The 11664-nt window shown below is 44.5% G+C and overlaps 1 non-coding gene across 1 annotated transcript; it reads right to left on the reverse strand.

Moving 5' to 3' along the window:
* Nucleotides 1–11213: 11213 nt before the first annotated feature.
* Nucleotides 11214–11319, reverse strand: LOC116477869 (small nucleolar RNA U13). The gene has a single exon (XR_004250677.1). It is a non-coding gene; the product is annotated as a small nucleolar RNA U13 (small nucleolar RNA).
* Between the last annotated feature and the right edge of the window lie 345 nt (nucleotides 11320–11664).

The raw sequence follows: 11664 nt of genomic DNA on the forward strand, positions 1-11664 counted from the left end.
CACAGGCACATGCCACCATGCTCAGCTAATTTTTGTATTTTTTTTTTTCTGTAAAGATGGGGTTTCACCGTGTTGCCTAGGCTGGTGTCAAACGCCTAGGCTCAAGCAATCCACCCATGCTGCGTTCTCAAAGTGCTGGGATTACTGGTATGAGTCGCCACACCTGGGCTTTATCCATGTTCTTAAGCCATGCTTCCCAAACCGTACAAACTTCAGGCCCTACAAATCCCAGATGTGCCCTTGTATGATGATTAAAAAGGATAATAAATACAAGGTAACTGGCCCGTAGTCATTGTCCAATAAGCGATATTATTGTCACCAGATTCACGGGCTATAGGTTTGGATCTGTCCCTGGGTAAATGTAGAGAAGGCGACCACATAAAGGCATTGCTTACAGGTTATACAAAATTTAAATCCACCCTCTAATATGCCACACCTGAGCCTGCTGAGATGCCTGGCCCAATCTCTAGCAACACTTGTGGTTTATGCCTTAATTATACACAGCCGGGTGCGGTGGCTCATGCCTGTAATCCCAGCACTTTGGGAGGTCAAGGTGAGCTGACACGAGGTCAGGAGTTGAGACCAGCCTGGCCATCAGAGCAAAACCCCGTCTCTACTAAAAATACAAAAAAAAAAAAAGAAAATTAGGCGGGCGTGGTGGCAGGCACCTGTAATCCCAGCTACTCAGGAGGCTGAGACAGGAGAATCACTTGAACCTGGGAGGCGTAGGTTGCAATGAGCCGAGATCATGCCATCGCACTCCAGCCTGGGCGACAAGAGTAAGACTCTATCCCAAAAATTAAAGAAAAAAAAAAAGAAGCCTTAATTATACACATGTAACCTCATTTAGGTGCATTAGGAAGCTAGGCTGCAAATGAACAGATCACAGGATGGGCCAACTTAAATGTGGAGAAAGAATTGTAAAAGCGAAGAGCAGAAACGTGGGCTGAGCACAATGGCTCATGCCTGTAATCCCAACATTTTGGGAGACCAAGGTGGGAGACTTGATCTCAGGAGTTCAAGACTAGCCTGGGTAACATAGTGAGATTCCCGTCTCTACAAAAAAATTTTAAAATTAGCCTGCATGGTGATGAGCATCTGTGGTCCCAGCTACAAGGGAGGCTGAGAAGGGAGGATCCCTTGAGCCCAGGTGTTCAAGGCTGCAGTGAGCTAGGATCATGCCACTGTACTCCAACCTGGGTGACAGAGAGAGATCCTGTCTCAAAAAAACAAAAAACAAAACAAAACAAAACCACACACACACACACAATAGCATTTACCAGGGTTCTGGGGGAGCCTCATCATGGAGGGCAGGGTGGGGATTGGGGGGCTAGAGAACAAGAGCCAAGTGTGAAGCACTGCACGTTTCAGTGTGGCTGTTTTTCCACATGCGGTCTATTATCCAACTGCATCAGAACTGAACAGGGCCTAATCCTCCCATAGACTTGAAGTTTGAAAACCTTACATTTGTCTTATTTGAGTTTCTTTCTTTCTTTTTTTTTTTTTTTTTGAGATAGTCTCTCTCTGTCACCCAGGCTGGAGTACAGTGGCAGCATCTCAGCTCACTGCAAGCTCCGCCTCCTGGGTTCACGCCATTCTCCTGCCTCAGCCTCCCGAGTAGCTGGGACTACAGGCGCCTGCCACCAAACCTGGCTAATTTTTTTGTATTTTCAGTAGAGATGGGTTTTCACCGTGTTAGGCAGGATGGTCTTGATCTCCTGACCTCGTGATCTGCCCGCCTTGGCCTCCCAAAGTGCTGGGATTACAGGCGTGAGCCACCACGCCCAGCCTTATTTGAGTTCCTGTCTTAGAAACTGACCAGGCCTCCTGGATGATATCAGGAAACTGAGGCTTTCCAGATCGCTGCACCCAGACAATGAGATGCACCTGCTGCCTGTTGGCCAACTCGTTTTCCCTACCCCTCCTGTTTTCCTTCCCCACTATATAAACCCCTGCCTTTAGTCAGAGGGGTTGCAGAGTAGAGAGGGTCTTAAGGTTTCACCTCCCGTGTCTCTCCAACTAATGTCACCCATAGTAAAGCCTTTCTTCCTGGCAAGTCTCCTTGTCTCAGCAATTGGCTTTCTATGTGGTGAGCAACCAAACCTAGAATGAACCCCTGGCATTCAGCAACAGAACCACCTAAGGAACCTCAATGAAAACACAAACTCCCCAGGCCTACCATGGCCCACTGAATCAGGACCTCGGAGGTGGAGTTCAGGATTGTGCTTTTTTAAACAAGCTCTCCACCAACTGATTTTGAATTCCATTTAGCTTAAGAGCCCCTGCTTATGGATTGAACCTGAAATAAAGAACTGATCAAATAGTTTTCAGGATTCCATATATATTCCAGTTGGCTCAGAAAAAGTCCATTTTTTTTTGAGACAGGGTCTCACTTTGTCACCCAGGCTAGAGCGCAGTGGCGTGATCTTGGTTCACTGCAGCCTCAACCTGCTGGGACTACAGGTGCATGCCACCATGCCCAGCTAATTTTTTGTGTGTTTTTTGTAGAGATGTGGTTTCGTCATGTTGAACAGGCTGGTCTCGCACTCCTGAGCTCAGGTGATCAGGCCTCCCAAAGTGCTAGGATCACAGAAGTAACCCACCACACGTGGCCAGAAGTCCAATTTCCTACTCAGAGTTCAACCCCTCCCCTCTCTTCCACTGTAAGGGGTAAGTGTCTGGCTTGTATATTTTCTTCCCTTCCTTCTTTGCTTACTTCCTTCCTTTCCCCTTTAAGCTCTGTTGGACTTCATCTTTTCTTTTACTTTTTTTTTTTTTTTTTTTTTTTTTTTTTGTGAGACACAGTCTTGCTGTGTCACCCAGGCTGGAGTGCAGCGGTGTGATCTGGGCTCACTGCAACCTCCATCTCCTGGGTTCAAACAATTCTTCTGTCTGAGTCTCCCGAGTAGCTAGGATTACACGTGTGCGCCAGCATGCCCAGCTAATTTTTGTATTTTTAGAAGAGACAGGGCTTCACCACCTTGACCAGGCTGGTCTTGAACTCCTGGCCTCAAGTGATCCGCCCACCTTGGCCTCCCAAAGTGCTGGGATTACAGGCATGAGCCACCACACCCAGCCACATTTTCTTTCTTGATAGATCTACTACAATTGTAGCTGAAGAACATGCTATTCAGACATATGTCACAATTTCAGCAAGCTCAGGTGTATGAGATGGTCTAATGTTAGCTGAATGTGTATCTATTGCACAGAGAGATACTACCCTCCTGAAGAAAGTAGATAACAGCCATAAAGCCTAAAACAAGGTTTCTAGTGGGATGGCAAGATGCTGCTTTCTGGGGATGTCCTGTTCAACCCTGTTATCGGTAGCTTGGGTGGAGACCTAGTATACGTGCTCACCTTACCTAGGAAGATGCAGACCTAGGACTATGCAGATGATACAAATCTAGAAGGAATAAATACCCAGAAATGGATAATGATCAAGTTGCAAAGTAACCCTCACAGGCTGGCCTAAGAACCAAAAACAAGTAATATCATGGAATGGACAGAAGCATGAATGAAAAGGAAAAACATCAGGATGATTTCTGTTTGTTTGTTTATTCGTTTTTGAGATGGCGTCTCACTCGGTCACCCAAGCTGGAGTGTAGTGGCGTGATCTTGGCTCACTGCAACCTCCGCCTCCTGGGTTAAAGTGATCCTCCCACTTCAGCCTCCTAAGTATGTGGGATTACACGCATGTACCACCACACCCAGCTAACTTTTTTTGTATTTTTGGTGGAGACGAGGTTTCACCATGTTGGCCAGGCTGATCTCGAACTCCTGACCTCAAGTGATCTGGCCGCCTCAGCCTCCCAAAATGCTGAGATTATAGGCGTGAGCCACCGTGGCTGGCTGAGGATGCTTTTTAAAATGTCATTGCAAAACAGTTTTGTTTGAGCCTAACTGGTACTGCAATTCATATATGTGCGATTTTTCAGTTCTTGAAAGGAAGTAATCCTGCTCTATTCTATGCTGGTCAAACCACTGTTTTATTTTCAACAGATTCACCTCTGAGCATGACATTTTAAAAGGAGACATCCTCAGGTTACCATGAAGCCAAAAGTGGATTTCAAGCATGATGAAGAATCCAGAAACTACTATGTTTAGCTTGGGGGTGAGGGACGGGAACATGTCTTTCTTCAAATAATAGATTGTCCATAGACTTACTGCGTTGATGCTAGGTAAGATCACGGGTATGTGAACGTCGTAAGAAGGCATATCACATTAAATGTTTAAAAAGGCAATGAAACCATTCAATATCTCCAGAAATGCAATCGAGAATTCAGAATAGAAGTGAGCTCCCTGCTGTGGAAGTAATCAAGCACAGACTGAATGATGACTCAGCCAGAATTGTTACCCAATGGATTCTTCCTACTGAGAGTGTTTAGGGAAGGGAGTAGATAAATCTGAGATGCTTTCAGCACCACAGAAAGGTTTCTATTATTTGTTTTTATCCTAGCTAGCTCAGGTTGCTGGCAGCAAGTTGAAACAGGAGAGTGAGTAGAAAGCAATGAGGAGTAGAGGCCAGGCACGGTGGCTCACACCTATAATCCCAACACTTTGGGAGGCTGTGGCCAGGGGATCACCTGAGGTTGGGAGTTTGAGACCAGCCTGGCCAACATGGTGAAACCTCATCTCTACTAAAAATACGAAAATTAGCTGGGTGTCGTCGCGCACACCAGTAATCCCAGCTACTCAGGAGGCTGTGGCAGGAGAATCGCTTGAACCGGGGAGGCAGAGATTGCAGTGAGCCGAGATTGCACCACTGCACTCCAGCCTGGGCAACAGAACAAGACTCTGTCTCTAAATAAATAAATAAATAAATAAATAAATAAATAAATAAATTCGGGGAAAAGCAGTGAGGAGTAGAAAGAAAAAACCAAGAGGGGAAATGCAGACATTCCAATAAATATGGATGGAGCACGTACTAAGCACCAGATGCTGCTCTAGACACTGGAGATACAGCAGGCGAGAAGAAAATCCAGCCAAATCCCCCCACCTTCACAGAGCTTACATTCTATAAGGAGAGCATTATGAGAGGCAGTTGGGTAATTTTCTCCTGCTACAAGAACACAGAATAAAATAAAAGACAATGTGAGGAGGGAAAGGAAAGGCTAATTGTGCCAAGAAGGACTTATTAGAATGAATATGTTTCAGCCTAGAGAAATCCCAAGATTGCTTATTCGCAAAATCTATTCCACATCAAGATTTGACTGGCTTCTCCAAAGCATTGCAGTCTATTCATTCAGAGAGGGCAGCGCCTTTCTGCACCACCCTCTTTGTAAGCAGCCCCCAAATGACTGTCTAACTCCATCAATATTGACTGCTTTCCAGGGGTCACCACTTACCATATGTTCCATCCATCACCACAAACAAGTTCCCCTTGACATATTGATTATTTCATTTTTCTTGTCTTTTAGCCAGAATCTCCTTTCTAATTAATGTATCTATCGTTGGTTCTATCAGTGTGTACATCTTGGACATGCACAAGCTCGTACTGTCTACCTGAATTACATAGGCAGCTCCCTGGTTCTTGAGGCGGCTGTTTTCTATCTCTGCTTAAATGATCTTGAACCCTGGTCCTGTTTGCCTTGCCTTAGGAGAGATGTAAATACTTTGCCAAGTCCCAAGTCCAGGATTGCTTCAGTTTATATTTGTATTTTTTAAAAGTACGAATGTCTCTTCGTCACCTACAAGCATCTTTGATGGTGAATGGCTCCAGCTCTAAGAGTCTTAAATTATCAGACAAAACCCCTGACTTTCTCTCTGCTTTATGTCTAGTTTCTGCTAAGTGCTGCTCATCTCCAGGAATAGAGCTGCTGGACTCTGGAGGTTAACTGTAAGGGTGTTGGAGTTAATAAGCTCAGCAAGTCACCATACATTGATCTTTAGTTTCCTAGTGCACTCATATTTCTCTCCCTGGAATTAGATGCTCAGCTATCTGCCAGGGGACCTCTTTCCAGACACCCTCTGATTTGAACTGGCGGAAGGTTCCTCATCAGGCGGTTATGGAAGAATAACAACCCACATAGCTCATATGGTACTCTGCTTTTGGTGAAGGTTGCTGCATTTGTGCCAACCGGTCAAACCAATACCTCAATCATCAAAGATTGCTATCACTTGGCTTATGTCCTTGAAGGGGAAAAATAGCTACTGTGATTCTCTCCTTCATAAAGGCTTATGCAGTAAGTGGCTGGGATTAAATTATAGAATCACTTCATCTATCTGTTGGAAAGCCTGTCACCCTTATACCACATGTGCCAATTTTTCCCTTTAGCAGAGGGGCTCAGTACTGCGACATGCGGAAAAGAGAGCCTTATGATGCTGGGTAATATAATTCTAAATACCATCAAGCCCATAAAATGGGGAGTAAGGGATAAATAACTTATATTTATCAGAACGACTGAATCTTATTACAAGTTCAGCAATATGATATCCTCCCCCCCAGCACAGACCTGGATGGGGAAAGGGATCAGAATTTCAATGGTTTGCCAGGGTCGGATTGAATTCCTGTTTAAAGACCTATGAACCTGATGTGAATCTGGTGGGCTTTTGTTCAGCAATTCCTAGAAAAAATGGTGCTTATCTTGTAACAAGGAGGTCAGCATGTGACGAAAGAAATCTAATACAACAGGATAATCAGCACAAAAGAAATCTAATATAACAGGATAATTTGGTAAATGTGATAAAACATGGCAATAAGTAGCAGGGTTAAAATGCCGTTGATGTTTCCATTATTTTCTCCATTCCAAATCTACCAGGATAAAGCAGGGCAATCTGTTCATTTCTTTATTCCTAATTCATTTTTTCATTCACTCATCCTTTTATTTGTTCACTGTCTTAAAACACCTAGAATGTGTAAAATACTGTATTAGGAACTATGGGAGATGAAACCATGAATAGGTATGATTCCCACCTTCTAGTAGCTTCCATTCAAATACAGCATTCTGGACTAAATCTTAGGAAGCAGAACTTCAACTATTTATTTATTTATTTATTTATTTATTGAGACAGAGTCTCACTCTGTTACCCAGGCTTGAGTGCAGTGGTGCCTTCTCAGCTCACTGCAACCTCTGCCTCAGACTCAGGTGATCCTCCCACCTCAGCCTCCCAAGTAGCTGGGACTACAGGTGTACACCACCATGCCCAGCTAATTTTTTTTTTTTTTTTTTTGGAGAGATGGGATTTCACCATGTTGTCCAACGTGTTCAAACTCCTGGGCTCAAGTGATCCTCCCACCTCAGCCTCTCAAAGTTCTGGAATTACAGGAGGATTCCAATTTAAGAAAGGAAAAGTGGTTGGGCTCAGTGGCTCACGCCTGTAATCCCAGCACTTTGGGAGGCCAAGGCAGGTGGATCACAAGGTCAGGAGTTCGAGACCAGCCTGGCCAACATGGTGAAACACTGTCTCTACTAAAAATACAAAAAAAGCCAGGCATGGTGGTGCATGCCTGTAACCCCAGCTACTCGGGAGGCTGAGGCAGGAGAATCGCTTGAACCCAGGAGGCGGAAGTTGCAGTGAGCTGAGATCGCGCCATTGCACTCCAGCCCGGGCAATAGAGTGAGACTCCGTCTCAAAAAATATATATAAAAAAGAAAGGAAAAGTGAGCATATGTGTGAGCTAAACACTCATAAATTATCTATTTACCCTTTTTTTTTTTTTTTTTTTTTAGACAGGGTTTTGATCTGTTGCCTCAGTCTCCCAAGTTAACTGGGACTACAGGTATGTGTCACCATGCCCTGCTAATGTTTGTATTTTTAGTGGGGATGAGTTTTGCCATGTTGGCCAAGCTGGTCTCGAACTCCTGACCTCAAGTGATCTGCCTGCCTCGGACTCCCAAAGTGCTGGGATTACAGGTGTGAGCCACTGAGACTGGCTCTTTATTCTTCTTTATGCTTCCTTGTTTTGATGGTGTCTGCCTGAATCAGAACTGGTCCCACTTGAGAAGTTTTTTCCTGGAGCCAGATCCCTTGTTTGAAATGCAACAGTTCAAATACACTTTCATGTCTTAAATAGTATAATCAGAGCAAAGTCATTGCTCAAATGAGCAATTAATCTTTGTTTCATGCTTTTTTTTTTCGTGACAAAAACAGAAACAACCAATGGTCAGTGGCAGAACTCTGAAAACAAACACCTCTACCTGGGTGACCAAAACTCTAGATTGCCTTTCTTTGGTGGGAAAAATCTCACATATGAGCCCAGTGTAAGATACATAGTTATATGTGGCAAAGAGCTGATAATGTGCTCAATGAAAAACACCAACCACTTTTTTTTTTTGAGACCAAGTTTCACTCTTTTTACCCAGGCTGGAGTACAGTGGCACGATCTCAGCTCACTGCAACCTCCGCCTCCCGAGTTCAAGTGATTCTCCTGCCTCAGCCTCTATAGTAGCTGGGATTACAGGTAAGTGCCACCATGCCCTGTTAATTTTGTAATTTTAGTAAAAACAGTTTTTCGCCATGTTGGCCAGGCTGGTCTCGAACTTATGACCTCAGGTGATCTGCCCGCCTCAGCCTCCCAAAGTGCTGGATCAGAGGCCTGAGCCACCACGCTTGGCACATTTTTGCCTTTTATATTGAAGGAACAGCAATCCACTCGGAAAAGTAGCAGCAGTTTAGCCACATACTCTCCTGGTATGTGGCTATATTTTCTTTTAAGGTAGGCATCTAGAGTTTATTTTTGGTCCAAACGAGTTTATTAAATGAATTAACGTTAAAGTTACAAATACACTTCTTGCAACATTTCTCCCCATCATTTCTGCAAGCTCCTTTGAGAGATGATCAAGGTGGGAGGACCGAGCAACACAGCTGAGGGCAGTAGCCTCTAGCTGCAAAATTTCAATGACAGGGGACAGAGGCACGGGTATGGCCCGCTTTCTTCCAGCTGTGACATCAGGGGATTTCGGGCATAAGAAGGGAGTACTGCTTTCCCACTCACGATGACTTAGAAGTTGATCCCCTTCTCCAGGTTAAGTCTCTGTAGCCCTGCTTGGACAAAACCAGGATGTTAAATTAGCAAGTGAATTAGCAAATTTCTCAAAATCACCCAAAGACACCAGCCTATTTTGTGCCTCTGAATCTGTTCTTGAATTGCTCACTTTGCCTCGAAAGGCCTTTGCCTCCCAAACCCTTCTCTCCTCTAGAACACAACCCTATCTTTCAAAACCAGTTCAAGAACCATCTCCTCAAGAATAATAATAATAATAATTAAAATAACTAAAAATAATTAAATATAATTAAATAATAATTATTAAGGCAGAGTCTCATTCTGTTGCCGGGCTGGAGTGCAATGGCTCAATCACAGCTCACTGCAGCCTCGACTTTCTGGGCCTGAACAATCCTCCCACCTCAGCCTCCTGAGTAGCTGAGACCACCTCCATATGCCACCGCATCTAGCTAAATTTTAAATTTTTCTGTAGAGAGGGGTTCTCACTATGTTGCCCAGGCTGGTCTCGGTCTCCTGGGCTCAAGCAATCCTCCCACTTTGGCCTCTCAAAGTGCTTGGATTCTAGGCGTTAACCACCGTGCCTGGTCTCCCATCATGATCCTTTCTACTTCCCATTCTGCTTAGCAGAATTACCTCAATCCCTGGCCCCCATCTTTACTCCTACTGCTGATGTAACAAATTACCATAAACCTAATGACTTAACAGGTTTGGAGTGCAATGGTGCCATCTCACCGCACCTAACAATTCTAGAGGTCAGAAGTCCTAAAATCACAGTGTTGACAGGACTGTGCTCCTTCTAAAAGCTTTTGAAGAAAATGTGTTTCTTTGCTTTTTCCACCTTCTGGAGGCTGCCTGTATTCCTTGGCTTGTGGTCCCTTCCTCAAATCACTCTGATCTCTGCTATTAAGTTTCATCCCCTCTCTGCAGCAACTCTCTTGCCTCCCTCTTTCACTTACTGGAACCTTTCTGATGACACTGGACCCACCAAAATAATCCAAGATAATCTCTCCATCTTGAGATCCACAGTGCATCTCAAAGTCCCTTCTCCCATGTAAAGTTGCATATTCCCAGGCTCTGGGGATTAGGACATGGACATCTCTGGAGGACCATAATTCTGTCTACCTGCTGTGAACCCAGCGTTCCATTTAGAAGTGTCCATGTCAGCTGCATAACACTAAAGGACGATTTGTTAACAGAAGTCACCCTCAAAGGCTAATATCCGCCAGGCGCGGTGGCTCACGCCTGTAATCCCAGCACTTTGGGAGGCCGAGGCAGGTGGATCACTTGAGGTCAGGAGTTCGAGACCAGCCTGGCCAACACAGTGAAACTCCATCTCTACTAAAAATACAAAAATTAGTCACATGTGGTGACACACACTTGTAATCCCAGCTACTTGGGAGGCTAAAGCAGGATAATTGCTTGAACCCGGGAGGCGGAGGTTGTAGTGAGCCAAGATTGCATCGCTGCACTCCAGTGTGGGTGACAGAGCTAGGCTCCAGCTCAAAAAAAGAAAAGACAAGAATATTATCCCCCAGAGCAAGGTATCTTGGGTCTTCAAGTTGTTTCTCCAGGGCCTAGAATGTTGCCTATGACTTAGCAGATGTTCAATAAATTAAACTGAATATTCGTGGCAAAGAAAACTAAGAAAAAAAGACAGCAAGGACAATTTTGCTGTAAGGCTGTTATTTGACAAGCAAATAAAATCAACAGGCCAAAATAAATGGTTGGAAGAAAAAGCACAATGAAATTCATCATTTTGTCATAATGTTTCATAGATAATCACAAAACAGCAAAATCCAACCTGTCTAGATCGGGGTGAGCAAACTGTAGCCTGTGGCTGCATGAGGTCAGGAGTTTGAGACCAGCCTGGCCAACATGATGAAACCCTGTCTCTACTAGTAATACAAAAATTAGCTGGGTGTGGTGGCACACGCCTGTAATCCCAGGAGGCTGAGGCAGGAGAATCACTTGAACGTGGGAGGTGGGAGACAGAGGCTGCAGTGAGCCGAGATCGCACCATTGCACTCTAGCCTGGGCGACAACAGCAAAACTCCATCTCAAAAAAAAAAGTTTTACTGAACCGCGGTGGGGTCCATTTGTTAGCACACTGGCTGTGGCTGCTTTTGCACTATAATGGCAGAGTTGAGTAGTTTCAATGGAGACTCTATGCCCTGCAAGCCTGAAATATTTACTGTCTGGCACTTTACATAAGATGTTCGTTGACTGCTGGTCTAGATAATTAGAAAGGTTAAATAAGAATTATTTTTCAGGTTACACGGGTAACATGCCAATGTCATTAACAAGGTTCAGAAGGTGGCATATCTCACACATGCATGTAAACACCTGATGGTCATGCTCATGAGCTACAAAAGGATCATTAAATCAGAATTTTGGCCAGGTGCAGTGGCTCACACCTGTAATTCCAGGACTTTGGGAGGGCAAGGTGGGTGGATCACTTGAGGTCAGGAGTTTGAGACCAGCCTGGCCAACATGACGAAGTTTCGTCTCTATTAAAAATATGAAAATCAGCCAGGCATGGTGGCATATGCCTGTAATCTCAGCTACTCAGAATGCAGAGGCGGGAGAATCACTTGAACTTGGGAGGCGGAGGTTGCAGTGAGCCAAGATCGCGCCGCTAGACTCCAGCCTGGGGTGACAAGGTGAGACTCTGTCTCAAAAAAAAAAAAAAAAAAAAAATTCAGAATTTTGTTCAAAGCAGG

The sequence above is a fragment of the Hylobates moloch genome, unplaced genomic scaffold (genome assembly GCF_009828535.3).
Source record: "Hylobates moloch isolate HMO894 unplaced genomic scaffold, HMol_V3 SCAFFOLD_2, whole genome shotgun sequence".
NCBI lineage: Eukaryota > Metazoa > Chordata > Mammalia > Primates > Hylobatidae > Hylobates > Hylobates moloch.